Below are 13,228 nucleotides of genomic sequence, written 5' to 3' on the forward strand. Positions count from 1 at the left end.
AAAGAATGTAGCGTCCATGAAATCACAGACACTCAGGTTAAAACAGCCCTCTCCAAAGCCAAAAACGCAGCATCAATGGGACCGGATGGTATCCCAGGCTGCGTCCTACACGAGCTCAAAGACAAACTAACCCCTCACCTAATCACACTGTTCAAACTCAGCCTCTCCACAGGCTACATACCCATAGAGTGGTGCACAGCAATGGTTATTCTGCTCCACAAAGGTGGAGCCACAACAGACCCTGGAAACTATCGCCCTATAAGCCTGAATGACTTGATCTGCAAGGCTATGGAGCACATCATCATGGAACTCATTAACAGAGACATTGGGAACCTCCAAACACTGGACCCTATCCAGTTCGGCTTTGTTAAGGTAGATCATGCCTCCTAAACCTGGTGGACTTCTTTGAGACAATTACCAAGGCTATAGATGAGAGAAAGGTGGTACACACAGCCTACCTAGACCTTGCTAAGGCCTTCGACACCATTCCCGATTCTGATATTATAGACAAGCTCACCATCCTGAACATAAACACCTACATCACAAGATGGGTTGCCAACTGGCTCATGAACAATACCCACATGGTGAGAGTTGCAGGAGCTAGATCCAACTCTAAACCGGTTACAAGTGGCGTTCCCCAGGGCTCAGTCCTAGGACCCCTCCTGTTCAGCATATACTTCTCAGAGGTACAGGCAAGCACAGGAGGACTATGGCTGACCAAGTTCACAGACGACTGCAAACTAGGGGCTATAACTGACTCTCCGGCTGACACAGACATCATCCAAAAGGGTGTCACTGAGATGGATACCTGGTGTCAAAATCATAGCCTCAAGCTAAATGCCAAAAAGTGCATAGTCATCTCCTTTGGAAAAAACAAAGTACCCACAAACTACCACATCACAAGATGGGTTGCCAAATGGCTCATGAACAGAACCCACATGGCGAGAGTTGTGGGAGCTAGGTCCAACTCTAAACCAGTTACTACTACTTGCTTTTCTATTTGGCTGCTGTGTGCTCCTGATCCAGACCCACCATCTGAACTCTCTCTATCCACTACTCTGAACTGAGGAACTCCCTGGCTATTAAGGATACCCTCATCTACTTCAAGCATTGCCAATTTGGATCTACTTTTTGTGCTGTCCCAATACTTTACTACTGCTTTAGCAGCATTTGGATCACACAACGCTGCCTTCTTCTTAACCCTAAGAAAACTAAGCTACTACTCTTTACTCCCACCATAAAATCTCCTCAGTTCCACTTCTCTATTAACTCTGACAATGGAACCTGCATTTTCCTGATTCTACTGCTCAACTACTTGGCATAACTATTGACCATAACCTCAGCTTCGATGCCCATGTTAATAATATTATAAAAACTGTTAATAAAAAATTAGGCTCCCTGTATAGAATAAAACCCTTCCTTACACCTCTAGCTAAGAAATCCATAGCCCAGACTCACCTTACTTCCACCCTATTCTATGCTTCTGCCATTTACACCAATCTATCAAAGCATAATCTCACCAAATTTGAAACTAGCTACAATAACATAACCAGATTTGCCACTGGCTCTCCATACAGAACTCATCACTGCCTCAACCTTAAACAACTCAGATGGTTAGAACTACAAAATCAACTACAATACAATCAACTTGTGATTGCACAAAAAATACTGCACCATCCTTCTAATACTCCCATCCTTACTAATCTGATCTCCCCTTATAAAAATCTTTCAATACTACGCTCAGCTAATAAACTTCTTATTGCCAGCAACCCTTCTAATAACAAAGCAGGCAATTCCCTCTTCTCCAATGCTGTGGGTAGAATGTGGAACAAACTTCCTAATATACTCACCTCACTCTCATCCTCTCTAATCTTTAAAAAACACCTTAGAGACCACCTTAAAATACATTGGCTTTGCCCCTGCTCAAAGCCTAATTGAATCTACTTTTCATCTCTCCCCGCCCCTGGTTCCTACTCTCTTGCTTCCTTAACAATTACCCTCCCATATCTTATGAACAACACTATAACAAGTTTCCTAATGTTCTAATGTTTTAGTTTTGATTGACTTCACATGAACCCTACTAAAGCATTAAGACTTGTTTATTTTTTACTTCTACTCTAATGAAACGTTACATTATTCACGATTTATTTATTTTTTTTTTTCATGTCTTATTTTGTAATGTGAAAGTAGTCTTTTTTTTTAGAATATTTTGAATGTATTAATTTACTCATGTTGGAGCTTTTCTCCTTGGGCCTCTAGTGAAAAGGGATATGTATCCAGCTAGACTAGCCCGGTCAACAAATGTAAATAAATAAAATAAATAAATAAAATAAAAGTTACAAGTGGCGTTCCCCAGGGCTCAGTCCTAGGGCCCCTCCTGTTCAGCATATACTTCTCAGAGGTACAGGCAAGCACAGGAGGACTATGGCTGACCAAGTTCACAGACGACTGCAAACTAGGGGCTATAATTGACTCTCCGGCTGACACAGACATCATCCAAAAGGGTCTCACTGAGATGGATACCTGGTGTCAAAATCATAGCCTCAAGCCTCCATTCTCAACAAAAAAATCAAGTTTGTGGTTGTCCCAAATATTTGACAACACCTCGCACTCTATCGTTTTTATAACACTTGAAATATGTTGTATTTTTCTTTCTTTCATTTTCAGTAGCACCATATACTCCCACTCTGCAGTCTATATACTTCTATTGCCTTTTTTATATCAAATATGTTTTCACATTTTTGTTTCAGGAAGCTTTCTATTGTGTTTCCTACTTTATTAGTTCTAGACTGAATGGTAACTTTCTGACTTAGTGACACATTTTGGGCAGTGAAAACATAATTATTACCAGAATTTGTATTCTTTTCATATTCTCCCAGAAATTGTTTCATAACTTACACATTTTCAAAAAAAAAGTCACGAAATCGCTCATTTCCTAATAGGATAAACGAGTCTTATTTCTGTTCCTTTAATCCCTAAATGCAATATAACATTGCCCCAGCCATCATATATTTCTAATGGTTTATTTAATTTTGATTTTATTCTTACCACTGGTTTTAGTTTTCTTTTAATTCTCTCCCCATCATCTTGAGTCTCCATATTCATCACGCTGGTTGACCCTTTCCCGATAACTGCTTCCACAAATGCTTTTTTTTCTGCAAGTCTTTAGTACAAACAGATAAATCTTGTAAGACCTCATACTCTTCCATTTTCTTTTTATCCACATGTTCCATGAAATCACCCCACAAAATTGCTTCCAATCCTTCTGCTGTTTTTGAGTGAGAAGGTAAAAAGGTACAGTGTGTTTCATTCCTGCATACTGCTAGAGAAGAAGCCTTGAAGGAATGTAGCTCCTTTTCCCAAAGAGGAGAAAAAAATGAAAGCAAGTGGTGAGGTAACTAACATGGCAAACAAAATTCAACTGCTGGTTTGCTGTGCCATCAACCTTAAAATTATTTATCCATCTACTGTGTCTTTATCTTGGCAGATAGTTAATTATAGACAAGCTCACCAGCCTGAACATAAACCCCTATGTCACAAGATGGGTTGCCAACTGGCTCACGGACAGAACTCACATGGTGAGAGTTGTGGGAGCCAGGTCCGACTCTAAACCGGTTACAAGTGGCATTCCCCAGGGCTCAGTACTAGGACCCCTCCTGTTCAGCATATACTTCTCAGAGGTACAGGCAAGCACAGGGGGACTATGGCTGAACAAGTTTGCAGACGACTGCAAACTAGGGGCTATGGTTGACTTTCCGGCTGACACAGACATCCTCCAAAAGGGTACCTGGTGTTAAAATCATGGCCTCAAGCTAAATGCCAAAAAGTGCATAGTCATCCCCTTTGGAAAAAACAAAGTACCCACAAACTACCACATAGGTGGTAGTCCCCTAAATACGGAAGACGTAATAAGGGATCTGGGGACCCAAGTAGATAGTAATCTCACCTTTGATAATCACATTGCCAAAGTGGTTAGAAAATCCTTCTATGTGGCCCATCTAATCACAAAAAGGTTCACATCCAGATCAAAAGGGGTCATTGTGCCCCTCTACTCATCACTCATCAGACCTATCATAGAGTACAATGCCTCATTTGGGATGTACCTTACAAGACACCTGCAACAGCTGGAAAGACCACAGAAGTACCTCACCAAGAGGATCACTGGCCTCAGACAGATGCCCTATGCAGCTCGACTGAAGAAACTACAGCTGTACTCGGTTGCATACCACCTACTCAGCGGTGATCTCTGCCTGACATACAAGGCCATGTCCAACCCAAAATTGATGGACATGCTCCACCTAAAGAAAACCTTATCCCCTCGAGCCCCACGATCTAGGGATCTAAACCTCACCACAACAATAAATAGGACATGCTGGAGGGATAGATTCCTGTCCCACAGACTTCCCATGGTTTGGAACAAGATCCCAATCTACATTAGGCAGAGCTCCTCACTAACACTCTTCAGAAGAAACCTTGACAAGTGGATGGGAAACAGTTTACCTCGGGGATCACTTCAGTGGCTCTGCTGGACAGAGGAACAGGGAACTAATCTAAGGGTGCGGCAAAAGCCATCACATTCTGGCTAGACTTATAAATGCCTTCGGGCAGGTACCCTAGTACCTACCTATGAACGTATGAACCTATGAACTATGAACTATGAACTTAATTATTATAAGTAAAGAATGGTATTCAAATAAGTTTTATTATAGTGAAAGTGTCAGTTCTCTTTCCATGCCCTTCAGTGCTGACTTCATTATATGCACTGCATCGTGGCAGAGCCAATTTTCCTTCAACCCTTTCATGCTCTATACAGCTTGAATAATCATGATTTTTTAGGTGCAGATTGGATTTAACTCTTGTTTTCTGGATAAACTCGGTTCATAATTATCCCATAAAAATAGAGATTGACAGTTATTATCCTAGTTCATTAATGTTACTGATTTTTCAAGCCCTCTTCCACTGAACATCCAGTGGAGAAAGAGTTCACTTTCTTTTCATCCTCACATAGATCCTGGTTAAGGGTTGATTATTTTCTGTTATGTAGGGCTTTCCAAAGAAACATGACCGCCATTTCTGAATTATTCTCTAGTCCACTTAAACAAATATTATACAGCCTAATAATGAGATTGGTGTCAGTTGAAGGTTAAATCCAGAAGCATAGCTAAGGCAGAGTGAACAGGGCAGCCACCTTGGTGCAAGACATCAGGGATATGATCAGGGGAAGACTGAATGAGAGGTACACCACTATCAGCATTAAAAAAAATGAATGCTAGTAGTGCATTAACAGTCAGGGTTGAAGCACTTCAGCACTCCTTGAGTGGTATTTAAAAGGTATCAAAGCAATTGTTACATTTGCAACACGTGATTTGCTACACGTCAAAGTAAAAGAAAAACTTTTTTTTTCTCTGAAACACTCAAGCAGCATACAGATACAGCTTTTGTTTTTTGTTTTTTTTTCTGCTCTTCAACTCTCTTAGAGTTGAGGTGGTTTCCAGAATGTGGAACTGCACAGGTTAAATCCACTGCAACTGCAAACTAAAGAGGTTAAAGATCATGTGATAGCACTGATCCAGTTGTGTCATAGCAAGATAAGAGCATCCCATTAGGCTGCCTTCAGGTTCTTGCTTAGAGGTTACTTTATTAGTAAAGCAACATATATCAAAAATATAGCTTTATACAAATTTCAGTACTTACGTATTATCACAACCAGATTTGTAACGTCGTGTAATTCCCAGAAATAGAGCCACAGCTTACTTACTTTTCATGAACTAAACCTAGACTGCTGCTTATTTTATCATTACTTACTGTGCATGACAGGAAATGTTATACACCACTGAAAAAATTATGAATTACACAAAGTTACAAAGCTAGTAGCAATATGCTTCCTAAAACAAGAGTTGCAAAGCACTTTTGATTATGGAGTATTATATTACATGCCTGCTGCAAGCAATAACTGACAGTCACATTACTTTTATTCAATTAATGTTGTCTGTTTTCAGCAGGAATGCCCAGTTCTTCTTGACACACCATGCTCACAAGTTTGAGATCTGTTTCAGGTTCACAAAACACAGACCTTGATAGTTCATGCTAAGATATCGACACTGACTTCCTCGCAAGCTGGTTGCATTAAACAATGTAAGTCAGCATTATCATCCCCATAAATACAACCACAGCTTACTTAAAATTTTATTAGCCTTTGTTATTGAGATTCATTTGTTCTCCTGTATCCATTTTAAGTTAACGTGACAGCTTATTGCAGCTTTTCTCCTCTGCTCTCTGCTGAAAAAGGCTCTGTACCCATTCGGACTAAGCCAGTTAACAAATGTCAAGTTAAAATAATCACAAATTATTTTGCGTAAACTAATCCTGGGTAACAATATCATGCTGCTGATTTCAGGCAAAGGAAAAGGTGTTACACCCTTTTTCGAAACTGGAGCAATCGGTACTTACAGATTTAATTTCTCAGTACGATAGCAGCCATGACAATTACATCGTGCATCTGTAATACATGCAAATCATGAAGAGGATTTTCTAATTATTTTATCTTGCTGAAGCTGAGGCAAACTTCTTCATCTGCAATAAGGACTTTGAATAACACCATAGACTTTCTCATGCCCTCATTTCACTTGAAGTTTCTGAATTTCGTACCCGCAAAAATCTGGTTGCGATAATATGTAAGTACCCAAATTTCTGTTCTTGAAAATTATATTTCACAACTGGACAGCATGTGGCATTTTAAGTTTGACCCAAATAAGTATACATTGTTAAGTGCCACACAGCATGTACGAAAATCATTACATTACTTTAACCTGTCACTTTCTGAATCTAAAATCTGCACAAACTATAACAAATGAGTACAACCTCCTCAAATTTGTAGCCCATTAAAATTAGATAACAGCTCAGACAACATATCATTGGTACGACAATCTTGACATGCAACTGGAGGATACTCTCAATGCATTTTAGTAAGTACATGAGGAGATTTATGATTTCAAAATTTGTTATACATATAAAGTTGATAAAGACATGTCCTTGGCGGGATTTTCCACAAACTGACTTCCAAATTACTCTATTTCAAATGTAGGCTCATACTTAGAGGAAGTTCTAGAGGCTATATCATGACCTGATGGATTCATGTATCTTTTTTCAAAATATTTAAACAGAATTTATTCCCAGTTTTGCTAAAATTATATAATAAAATCATGGTGTCAGTAATAAACATATGAACCAGTCAATGAAACTATCCTAAAACCAAATTTAGAACCTTATTTAACTAAAAACATCCACCTGTATCATTGACTAATCTACATATAAAGATAATTTTAGTGATAATTTTGTTGCCAACCAAACCATTTTAAAAGTTCAGTCAGGTCTAATAGAACTGGGACAGTCCTATCATGATAATGTAAATCTTTTATCATAATATCACATGTGATAATCACCAGTATCCATTTAAATGTCTGAGACTCATAACTGCAAGTCCTGCAATAGTAAGATTGAATATGCAAAACTGGAAAAAGGGGGAGTGTGGTGTATACTGACAGACATTGGTGAATTCTGGGGGGAGGGGGGTTTAGACCCTGCCAAAAAATATTTAACAGGAGAGCAGCAAGTGTCAGTACTCACGGCTTATCTTCAATTTCAGTGCTCAGTACTATGAGTCTTGAATTTACAATATGAAGCTAATAATCAGCTAGGGTATTTGCACTTGATACAAGCAATGCATTCTCTTTCTATATGACGTTTTAAAGAAATCTACCTTTCCAGACAGTTGCATTTAAGCTATCAAGGTTTTTTATGGTTAAGAACACACTTATACTGCTGTAAATGTGAGATCTTCCCAACTACAAATACTTCTACGGCTACTAGGCAAGGGTGCCATCTGTAACTCTAACTCTTTATTTTATCTTTGGAATCCTTATTTTCTAGAATCCTTCAGGAATCCAAACCATCAGAAACTAGCATCTTTAACATGCATTACCATTACCTCAAATGAAGATGACTTAACTCTCCTTTCAAAATCCAAGCAAATGTACTGTCCATTTACAGAACATAATCAAATGAAATGCTGATATATCGGCAGGAACTGCTTGGATATATATATATATATATATATTTGGGTCTACTACCGTAGATCAAAATTACACTGTTTTAAAATACGATAGTAGTATCCCACTAACGGAAAGGTGCACTTCAACAAAAGTGCACTTTTGCGAAAATCACTAGAACGAAGGGTTAGGGCTTGAATTAAGGATAGTGGATAGCCCTACTAGCTATCCACTATCCCTAACCCTAGCCCTAACCCTAAGGTCCGTGACTACTGCACCACAGTGCAGGAAATTGTATTTCTTCCACTGAGCAGTAGTTACGGACCTATTCCCTGTACTGTGGTGCAGTAGTCAGGGATCTTAGGGTTAGGGCTTGGGTTAAGGATAGTGGATAGCCCTACTAGCTATCCACTATCCTTAACCCAAGCCGTAACCCTAAGGTCTTTGACTACCGCACCACAGTGCAGGAAACTGTATTATCTCCACTGAGCAGTAGTTACAGACCTATTTCCTGTACTGTGGTGCGGTAGTCACGGACCTTAGGGTTAGGGCTTGGGTTAAGGATAGTGGATAGCCCTACTAGCTATCCACTATCCTTAACCCAAGCCCTAACCCTAAGGTCCATCACTACCACACCACAGTGCAGGAAATGTCCCGGTCGACTTAGTGACTTTTGCGAAAGTGCACTTTTGCTGAAGTGCACTTTTGCGCTAGTGGGACACTACTATCGTATTTCAAAATAGTGTAATTTCGTTCTACGGTAGTAGACCCATATATATATATATATATATATATATATATATATATATATATATATATATATAAATATATGTTTTTTTTTTGTTTTTTTTTTTTTTGCTTGCTTGTAATTTAGTAGCTAAATCAAATTTTGTTTTCTGTTTGAATACTATAAATAAAATGCTTAATTCATCTTTGGCAAATCGTATTAATATTTTACTCAATGCACTTATATAGTTCAGAGTTAAATACAAATCTGATGTTTGCACCTTTATTCACATGAAGTCAGTTAAACCATAGAAAAAAAAACAAGGTGAACTTGGAAAATTTGGGTAAATTTTAAATTCAGCTTCCTAGAGTATCAGCTATTAAAGTTTATATATTCCTAAGTTATTTTATTTTGCAGTAATTCTATTTCATGTGTCTCAAATTACTTTTCTAAATTGTGTAACAAAATAATCTCAAAATTTGTATCGATTAATAGCAATCCCCGTGTTAGTATGAGTAATCTTTCAAACCCCAATATCAAAAGGTAGTCATAAGATATCTAATTTGACACTCATCTATATGGTTTTAAGATTAGTAAGACTTTTAAGTATAGCTGTCATTTTGCTCTACAATCTATCAACTATATATACTATCTGAATTTGCTCAAATAGGCCTCTAATTAAAAGATTAGATCATTCCATTCACCCTCTTCCATTTATAGATGAAACCTAATATATCTTTTATAAGCTTCCATTGTTTAATAAATTATTAAACATTTACTTCCATAATATATTGAAAAGAGATGATTATTCAAAGACTCTTTGTTGCTGCAACCACTCTTAGATAATGATAGCATTCTAATTAATAATGACACTCTCATAACATTGCACTTTCCAATTATAAAAGATTGCCTTCTACACCATCTATTGCGAGATGATATCTTAATAGCTACAACAGAAATTATGAAATTTTGGAACCACAGTACTAGTGCCACTCCACAACTCAATGTAATTAAAATTGCAGTTACATTTTTCCCATGTTTCAGATTGGGAACAATTTACCATTTTTTTTGTTTATGTCTGAGTCACCCATCCCCTCAAAAAAAGAAACATTGTTTCTCATTTGATTGTGCTCCCCATGCTTCAGATTGTTGGTTGCTATTATCAAAACCAATAAATATTTCCCCCTAATTAGAAAGCAATGTGGTGCAATGCATGAAAAAATACCCTTTCCTATGTTTATGCACCATCAATCCATGCTCATTGTGATGCCCCTGCACTGGCCCATTAATCAAGGATCCTCAATCTTCACCACTGGCAACAGTGAGGGACGTACACAATGGGAGGATCACAAGTACACACACAGTAAAGCGCAATTTCCCTTAAGAGCACACAGAGATCACAGTCAGCCTGGGCCTGGTTTCTCCCTCTTTTTCCAGATCCCCAATAAGACTCCCCACTGGCACAGCTATAGGGTTGAGATCTCAGCTGAGTGGCCAAGTCAAAACCTCCAGCACCCTCTCTGCCCAACCAGTGCTTCATGTCCCTGCCCAAGTAGATGACCCACACACACTTTGAGATTCGATTTATATACAAACACACACACACACACACACACACACACACACACACACACACACACACACACACACACACACACACACACACACACACCTGGGAAATGCTGGCACAGGTTTACTAGTTATTCCCCCTTCTGCCCAGACTATAAGGTAATAACAGCTGCCACCAGCCACCCTTACTTATCAGCTACTATAAGGCCCTTACAAAGGGTGTCCAGTCCTACTGTGTAATGTTACTAATAATCCAAATGGTAGTTTGACCAAGCAAGACTATTGGAGTGACCACTGTCACCAAATACACATGCAAGTACTCTAAGAGATTAAATATGTCTCACAAATATCAGCCACAAAGATAAGTTTAAATATATTTAGTAATAAATAAAAGAACAAGATAATACTCAGAAAACAAACACAGTTACTTCAGAGTTCAAAATCACAGGAAATATTTTAAAACAACATTGCAGGACAGTCTCAAATAAATACAGAAAACATCTAAACTAATCTTTATTATATTCCTATCTATATCAAAGAGAAATTACTTTTCCCTAGTTGCTTACTATTAGCAAGGCAAGTGCAGATGGTGATGATGCGTTTCTAGGTCAAAGACAAAATACAAGATGCACAGTTTCTCTCTGAGAGAGTTCTTAAATTAATAATAAACATTACTCCTGGGTTAGCTTGGATCACATCACTCTTTGTTACCTGACTTCAGTTCCCAGGCTAAGCAGATACTAACAGAATTTTAACATCTCTGTGTGAGAAGTACATATCTCTCAGAAGTTAGCAGAACTTGGAAGTCATAAAACAATAAAACGCTTTTACATTTGAAACCTAGTAATTATTTCTGTTTCAAGACAATACAAAAACTTCTAGCTCTAGACATTGTGTCTGCTGCTGAACTGAAAGTGAAAGGTAACACAATCATAAAACACTTTAATTTCAACTTATTTTCTTGAGGTTTTGCAAGTTCACTCTGTATGTTCCAGCTTCTACTATTAAAACATACATTTGCACAGGTATATATTTTATATACATTTCTGTTCTTTTCCAGTAGGGTACACTGTGGACACATCCTTGAAGTTCAGTACTGTACAAACTTTGTTCAACACACACTTCGGCTCCAGTAGGTTAATATATGCATAACATATAGTTCTCTTACATTTGTAAGACAAGCATATGAATCATGTTGATATTCACAAATGACATATGATTATTTACAAAATTCCAGATAGCTGGACTGGCAGTATTTCCTTCTGTTACACTTCTATAAAAATCATATAAATATTCACAAATGACATAGAATTATTTACAAAATTCCAGCTAGCTGGGCTGGCAGAATTTCGGTTTGTCACACTCCTACACATTGCCCACCAGACTCCCCATAAATTAGCAAACTTGACTCACCAGACAATAATATATGTGGAGATAGTTCTGTTGTAGAAATTTCACATTTCTGATTCCATGAAACCAATCAGCCATTTTACTTTTCTTTGTTGATCAATTTTAAAAATATATTAAAATTAAAAAAGAAAGTTGATTATAATTGACAGAATTTTGCTTGCTCTATCTATTTCATCCCATTCAATTACTTACTTCCTCTCCCGTCCTATATTCCCATATCTCATACCTGCATATACACCCCCACAATCTCTTAAGAACAAGTCTTGAACATACTATCCAAGGCTAAGAATAGTACTTCTGTGGGGGCCAGATGACATACTGGGTTGCTTACTGATCAGTCTGAAACATGACCTGGCATACCCCCTAAAGAGGTTATTCAATATCAGCCTCCAAAAAGGCATCCTTCCAGATAAATAGACAACAAAAATTGTGATCCCCTTGCACAAAAGTGGGGCATCAATGGACCTGGGTAGTTTCAGAACATAAGCCTGACAAGCCTCATCTGTAAGGCTATGGAAAGGATTATTATGCTATTAATAAATAAGGATATAGGTAACCTATAAACTCTTGACCAAACCATTTTCAGATTCATCAAGAGCAGATCCTTCCTACTTAAACTGATTGATTTACTCAAAAAGGATATTGAAGAAACGGGCGAGGATAAATCAGTACACACCATATATCAAGACCTAGTAAAGGTGTTCAACACTATCCCACATTCCAGTATCATCAAAAAACTCTCTTGTTCTATACCATCATGAGGTGGACCCTGTTTTTACAAAATCTCACAGAGACGACACTGATATATAGGCTGTATTTTATATAGCATATATCATGGACTGAAGTAGATTAAAAAATAAAAAAGATAGCTGGGTGCACAATTCCCAGGATAAAAATGTGTCCAATCCTGGTAGGCACACTGGTGCCAGGACTGGGAAAAAATGACAGTGTAGAATCCTTAACACACTGAAACATTCCAACAAATGAGGTTAGGCCAGGCTAAGGGCAAGGATGCCCTCCCCCACCAGTGTAGAAGGAGGTAGTAGCCCACAAAAGTCACAAAAACTGACAGGCCAAAAAAGAGCCATTGCCTACTTAGAGGTAATCTCTGCTTGACTTACAATGCCATGTCTGACCCAGCTTTGTTAGGAATGCTACAAAGAAGAAATCACAATCCCTCCACACCACAGGCTCCAGAGATCTCAACCTCATTACCACAATCAACAGAACATGCTGGAGGGCAGGTTCATAACCCAGAGAAATCTTGAAGAGTGGATGGGAAATTGAAAATTCACCCCTGGGATCACTCCAGTGGCTTTACTCGACAGAGGCACTAAGAACTAAGGTTGGGTGGCATGATGCCAGGGTAATCCTATTGGCTAGGCTTGTAAAGGCCCCAGGACCATTAGCCTAGTACACACCTATGTACCTATGAACCTATAAAAATGATAGAGTGGACTACTGAGGATAAGAA

The sequence above is a fragment of the Protopterus annectens genome, chromosome 5.part0 (assembly GCF_019279795.1).
Source record: "Protopterus annectens isolate FY-2018-M chromosome 5.part0, PAN1.0, whole genome shotgun sequence".
Lineage (NCBI taxonomy): Eukaryota > Metazoa > Chordata > Ceratodontiformes > Protopteridae > Protopterus > Protopterus annectens.